Source organism: Triticum dicoccoides, chromosome 7B, assembly GCF_002162155.2.
Source record: "Triticum dicoccoides isolate Atlit2015 ecotype Zavitan chromosome 7B, WEW_v2.0, whole genome shotgun sequence".
In the NCBI taxonomy this organism is placed as follows: domain Eukaryota; kingdom Viridiplantae; phylum Streptophyta; class Magnoliopsida; order Poales; family Poaceae; genus Triticum; species Triticum dicoccoides.
The window spans coordinates 521,470,173-521,477,572 of record NC_041393.1 but is presented as its reverse complement, the minus strand read 5'-3'; positions in this window follow the sequence as shown (position 1 = coordinate 521,477,572).

Genomic DNA, 7,400 nt, shown 5'->3' with positions numbered 1-7,400 from the left:
TCTCCCCCTCATTCCCCACCACGCTCGAACACCGCCATGGACCCGCCGCCGTGAATCACGCGGCCACAGTCATCGCCTCGCCGCGCCTGCGTGTCCGTCATCACCGCCGTCATCTTCCTCGTTGACCGGTGGCCTCAGCTGGAGCTGGGGAGCCCCGAATCAATGGATCCCCTTCGCCCACATCTCCGGCTGCCGCGTTCTTCTTCATCTCCGGCGCCAGCCTCTGCTGCTACTAATCCGTCACAGGCCTATGTGTGAGCCGCACGATGAGCCCTCCCGCCTCCTGCTCCTCCCTGTTATCTCCCGCACGCATTGTAGCTAGCTCGGTGTCGCGCCCGAGAGCTCACCGCAGCCGGTTGCTTCGCCGCCATGGCCATGGACTCTGTCGTGCTCACCTGAGCGCGACATCGAACTCCTGGTGCTCGTAGGAGCCCAATGAGCTCGCGCCCTAGCCTCCCCGTGCCTCCTAGCGTGTTTCCCGTCGGGGACCTGACTGCGTCGCCGCCTGCGTGCATCGCCGGTGCCCTTCCGGCGACCAAATGGTCACGGGGCCGAGCCCTTTGTGCTCAGCGCGTCGCGCAGCTCCACCCTAGCCTTCCCGTTTGCCCCGAAGCGCGCTGCGTCGCCGTCTTCGTCTCACGCCCGAACCACCTCGCCGCCGCCGAGCCTGTAGCACTCGATTCCGGCCACCCCCGCCGATGTGCAGCCCGCTGACGATGACCAGGAGTAGTTAGGAGGATCCCAGGCAGGAGGCCTGTGCCTCTTTCAATTTGTATCCTAGTTTGTGCTAGCCATCTTATGGCAACTTGTTTACTTATGTCTGTACTCAGATATTGTTGCTTCCGCTGACTCGTCTATGACCGAGCACTTGTATTCGAGCCCTCGAGGCCCCTGGCTTGTATTATGATGCTTGTATGACTTATTTATGTTTTTAGAGTTGTGTTGTGATATCTTCCCGTGAGTCCCTGATCTTGATCGTACACGTTTGCGTGCATGATTAGTGTACGATTGAATCGGGGGCGTCACAAGTTGGTATCAGAGCCGACTGCCTGTAGGAATCCCCCTTCCACACTCCTTGGCCGAAGTCGAGTCTAGTCACTACAAAACTTTTACTAACTTGGCTGTGTGCCTTACGGGCCCATGTTGCCATTGGGTGGTATTAGGATCTTTTACTCCTCGATCTTTACTCTGGGGCTCTGAACTCTCTTCTACTCGGGTTAAACGAATTTACTAACTCTGACATTAGGATCCCGTTACCACGTTCACCCCAAAGTTGGATAAGCCATAGTTATTCTGTAGGATAGTATTTTGAATAGTGCCATATTGTCATTTGACTCCATTGAAACCTCTTTGTTTTCAGATGGAACCCACGAGGCAGGTCGTGCGCCACATGGCGGCCATTGGTGCCTCAGGATCACCTGCTGTGCTAGCTGAGATGATGACCTATCTGGGTTATCGCTGGCACCCTGAGTACACCGTCTACGAGGAGTACCAGGACTTTAATCAGGAGCAGTACCGTGCCATCGTCCACCTCTACTCTCGGGAGTATGAGTCCACTACCGTGCTGCACACCGCTCATGGTGTTGGAGTGACCATCGAGATGGCGGTCCACGATGCTGCTCATGCTGCTCTGACACATCTTCGTGGAGAGTATCAGGTGTTGGACACTTCCCCTTTCAGGCACATTCCTATCGCATCTGACGTTGGTGCGGAGGGATACTACACTGCTGCCTACTCCACCGTCACCCGAGAGCCCTTCCACCAGCAGCACCTAGTTCTGCATGCTGATGGGCTGGACCGAGCTAACAGAGCTCTTCGCCACGAGTTGTACACCACTCGTCAGCACCTTTACAGGGCTCTGACGCTGTTGCACCCCTTTGTCCGGTCTGGACAGCTGCCGCGTTCTGCGATCTACCCAGCCAGGACCGTGATGCCCCACGGTGTCGGTTGGCCAGAGGTGGGAGGCTACTCTCCCGCACTTGGTCCTCTTCTGCCACCTGAGCGTCGGGTTCTACACCAGAGTATCCGCGGCCCCCAGGCCACTGACGTGGAGGGCTATCCGTTGCCTCACTACCAGCTGTCAGGCTACAACTACCTTCACAGCACCTCCTGGGACTGATGTAGTCTTGCTCATTAGTATTAGATGCATTCGCGAGCCTGCGTGCCGCCTATGATGACTTAGTCTATGTACTGAACTCTGTGTACTGAACTCTATGTCTGACCCCTTTTGTAAGTTATGCTGACTACTATGTGGTATCTGTCGTGCTCCTTTCATTATGCATGTTTCATCATGAATGATTCTTGTCTATGCAAATTTCTCAATGCTGAACTACTCCTATTATATATTAGCAGGATGGTTAGACCAGCTGGTGGTGGTTGTGGCGGCAACACCCCACCACCGTCTGAGTACATGGCTGGTATGGTCCAACAGCTCGAGATGAATCGCTAGTTCATGGAGAATATGATGGCTCAGTTCCCTCGCCCCAACATGAACGAGCAGCCAGCCCAAGTGACTCTGCAGGATTTCATGCGCCTCAACCCAATCGTGTACCGCAGCTCAACTAAGCCGCTGGATGCTGATGACTGGCTCTGTGACATCACCTATGAGATGGAGTCTGCTGAAGTAGCCCCTGCCCGCTATTTCACCTTTGCTTCCTTCTTTCCGAAGGGACCCGCAGCTCAATGCTGGGACAGCCACAGGCGTACTCTGCCAGTTGGGACAATCGTCACCTGGCCAGACTTTCAAGCTGCCTTCCGTGCCCGCTTCATTCCTCAGGGGATCATGGACAGGAAGAAGCGTGAGTTCCGTAACCTCACCCAGGGCAACAAAACTGTGGAAGCTTATCAGCGGGAGTTTCTGGACTTATCCCGCTATGCTGAAGAAGACATTGCAACTGATGCTCGCAGACAGGAGAAGTTCTGTGACGGCCTTCAAGCTGACATCAAGCTCGCACTTCTAGTGCATGACTTTGCCGATTTTGCCACCTTGGTGAACAAGGCCATCAATGTCGAGACCGGTCTGCAGGAACACCAGAGCTCTCAGAGGCGCAACCGTGACACGGGCTCATGTTCGGGCCCGCCCTCGCAGAAGCGTAAGATATGGATCCCGAACAGCATGTACCGTCCAAATGCACCTGCCCCAAGGCAGACCTATGATGCACCTCATCTGCCTCCTCCACCATCTAGGCAGCCAAGGCTTCCAGCTCCACCACCCTGAGCTCCTGCTCCCACTCCCAATAATGGTCTGTGCTTCAGGTGTGGTCAGCCAGGACACCATGCTAGGGAATGCAACCAGAACCAGAATCAACTGGCCCTTCCAGCAGCTGGTCGTGGTAACAACCAGCCCCGCAACAACAATGCCAAGTCTTATGGCCGTGTTCATGCCAACCACGTTGATCTGAACGAAGCTCAAGACCAGCCTGCTACTGTGATGGGTACACTCCTCGTAAATTCAGTACCAGCATCCGTTTTATTTGATACAAGAGCATCGCATTCATTCATGTCAGAAGATTTTGCATTCATGCATGGCATTAAAAGTGAAGACATGAACGCTTCTCTATTAGTGCACACCCCTGCGGGCCAATGTCGGACCTCCATGATTTGCAACGACGTCCCCGTTGAAATCGAAGGACTAGAATTCCTTGTCTCTCCCATCGTACTGAAGTCCTGTAGCATTGATCTCATTCTGGGAATGAATTGGTTAAAAGTGCATACCACTTCTATCGTTTGCGCCACCAAGACCGTCCATCTGCTACACCCTTCGGATGAAATAATAAGCTACAATGCTTGTCTGGTTCAGAATGCCGAGGCAAGGCTCTATGCATTGAATGCATTGAACGCTGCACCACTCGAGGGCATTGAAAACATTCACGTCGTGCGTGAATTCCTAGACGTCTTTCTTGAAGAACTCCCAGGGATTCCCCCTGCTAGAGCTGTCGAATTCGTCGTCGACTTGAAACCGGGCACCACTCCTATAGCCAAGCGACCCTACAAGATGCCGCCGCATGAACTCCTTGAGCTTAAGGAGGAAATCGACAAGTCCCTTCGCAGTGGTTTCATTTGCCCAAGTTGCTCTCCTTGGGAAGAACCTTCTCTCTTTGTCAAGAAGAAAGATGGGACAAACCGATTAGTCCAAGACTACCGTCCTATAAACCAAGCTACCATTCAGAATAAGTATCCTCTTCCTTGGATCAATGATATGTATGATCAACTGGCTAGTTCATCAGTGTTCTCTAAACTCCACTTGAGGTTGGGTTACCACCAGATCCGTGTTCGTGAGGAGGATATCCCCAAGACCGCATTCGTGACTCGATATGGATCTTACGAGTACGCCGTCATGTCTTTCGGCTTAACCAATGCTCCAGTCACCTTCTCTTGTCTGATGAATCATATATTCATGGATTACCTCAACAAGTTTTTCGTGGTTTATCTGGATGATATTATGGTATTTTCCAAGAACGAAGAGGAACATGTTGAACGTCTTTGTCTTGTGCTGGAAAAGCTACGAGAGCATCAGCTATACGCCAAGTTCTCCAAATGTGAATTCTGGCTTCCCGAAGTAACCTATCTCGGGCATGTCATCTCTAAGGATGGTATTGCCGTCAATCTTGAACGAGTTTAGGCTATCCTCGATTGGACTCCTCCGAAGAATGTCAAGCACGTTAGAAGTTTTCTCGGACTCGCCAGTTATTGCTGACGATTCGTCGAGAACTTCTCCAAGATCGCCAGGCCTCTGACTAAGCTATTGCATAAGGGCGTCAAGTTCCAATGGACAGACAAATGTCAGGAAAGCTTCCAGGCACTCACAGACAAGTTGACTTCTGCCCCAGTACTAGCTCCACCTGATACTAAGAAGGACTTTGTCATTTACTGCGATGCTTCTCGTCAAGGATTAGGCTGTGTCCTAATGCAGGAGCACAAAGTGATTGCTTATGCCTCTCGGCAATTGCGCCCTCACGAAGAGAACTACCCAGTTCACGACCTCGAACTTGCCGCTGTCATTCATGCACTGAAGCAGTGGCGACATTACCTTCTCGGTAATCGTTGCGAGATCTTCACCCACCACCAAAGTCTGAAGTATCTGTTTACTCAGCCAGACCTGAACCTCCTTTAGCAGAGATGGATGGAGATTGTTGCAGACTTTGAATTGGGTATTTCCTATACCCCAGGCAAGGCTAATGTAATGGCTGATGCCTTGAGCCGCAAGTCTTACTGCAACCACCTCCAGATTCACAAAGTTCAGCCCTCACTTGTTGAAGAATTCAGAAAGCTGAACCTCCATATTGTTCCTCCGGGTGCACTCGCTCCCCCTCCTGAGGAGTTTCGCAAGATGAATCTCCGTGTTGTTTCCCAGGGTTCCCTCTATACCCTGGCTGTTGAACCCGATCTCATGAGCTCCATCAAGACAATACAGGGTTATGACTCTGAAGCCCACAAGATTAAGCGCGACCTCAAAGAAGGAAAGCCCTCATTCTTCACTATTGCTGATGATGGCGCCTTGTACTTCAAAGGCCGCCTAGTGGTGCCGTGTAAGGAGAAGAACTTGAATATGACTCAGAAAGTTAGAAAGAAGCTCATGATACGCCTCTATGTATCCATCCTGGTAGTACAAAGATGTACCAGGACATTCGTCAAAGATTCTGGTGGTCTAACATGAAGCAAGACATTGCTCGCTATGTTGCTGAGTGTGACGTTTGCCGTTGTATCAAAGCAGAACATCAAAGGCCTGCTGGAACTCTGCAACCTATCTCTATTCCTGAATGGAAATGGGACCATGTTGAAATGGCCTTCGTCACCGGTTTTCCCAAATCGCAGAAAGGTAATGATGCTATTCTTGTCGTCATTGACCGACTTTCTAAGGTTGCACATTTTCTGGCTGTCAAAGAGACTATCACTGCTAGTCAGCTGGCAACCCTCTACATGTCCAGAATTGTCTCATTACATGGTATTCCACTAGTTATCAGTTCAGACCGTGGTAGCTTATTCACTTCAAGATTCTGGGCAAGTTTCCAAGAAGCTATGGGAACTCATCTGTCATTCAGTACTGCGTTTCATCCGCAGTCGCAAGGGCAAGTTGAACGTGTCAACCAAATTCTCGAAGACATGCTTCGAGCTTGTGTTATTTCCTTTGGCAAGAAATGGGAGGAATCTCTCCCGTATGCTGAGTTCTCTTATAATAATAGCTATCAACCTAGTCTGAAGATGGCCCCCTTCGAAGTGTTATATGGACGAAAGTGCCGAACCCCTCTGAACTGGTCAGAAACTGGGGAACGTCCACTCTTCGGTCCGGATATTATCCAACATGCCGAAGAACAAGTCCGCATTATTCGCGAGAATCTCAAGACTGCTCAGTCGCGTCAGAAGAGTCAGTATGATCATAAACATAAGGACATGGTCTATCAACCTGGCGAAAAGGCCTATCTTCGAGTTACACCAATGAAGGGTGCTCACCGCTTTGGGATCAAGGGCAAACTAGCTCCTCGCTATATTGACCCATTCACTATTCTCGAAAGGCGTGGAAAGGTGGCATACCAACTGGAACTTCCGCCAAACCTTTCTCAGGTTCACGATGTGTTCCACGTGTCACAGCTCCGCCGTTGCTTCAAGGACCCAATCGGAGGAGTGGATCATGAAGTGCTCGAATTGCAACAGGACCTCTCCTATAAAGAGCATCCGGTCCGCATTCTCGACCAAGCTGAATGCCGCACACGTCAGAAGGCGATCAAGTTCCTCAAAGTTCAGTGGTCGCACCATTCTGAAGATGAAGCCACTTGGGAACGAGAGGATCGTCTGCGTGATGAATACCCCGCACTCTTTCCTTCTACCTCCTAAATCTCGGGACAAGATTTCTTGTAGTGGAGGAGATTTGTAATGCCCGGATAATTATGCTACAGTAAAACTCTCCTAATGATGCCATGTCATCTACGTTACTGTTGCTAATCAAGTGGTAGTTCAAAAGCATTGCAAATTCAAAAATGAATTAGCGACAAACTCCCAAAGTTTTCAAAAGTCAAAACAAAAATGTTCGGGAGTTGCCAAATATTACAATGGTAATTATGGTGAAGTAAACACATTTTTAGAAAATGCCTAATTACTTTAAAATGAAATAAAATAGAATAGGAATTAAATAAAAAGAAAAGTGAAAATAAAATAAAAGGAGAAACCCCCCTCCCCACTGGGCCAATCAGCCCAGCTGCTAGCCAGGCCGGTCCCAAACCGGCCAACCCACCCGCACGGCCACATCCCCTGCCCCCCCTGGCCCGCAACCAACCTGGTCGGCCCAGCCGGTCCCGCTCCCCGCACAGCACCCCCCCTTCCTGTTCCTCGGACGCGCGCCGCTACAGGGCGCGGTCGCCACCGGACCCGCTCGCCGGCGTTGAGGTGGATAAGGACGCCGACGC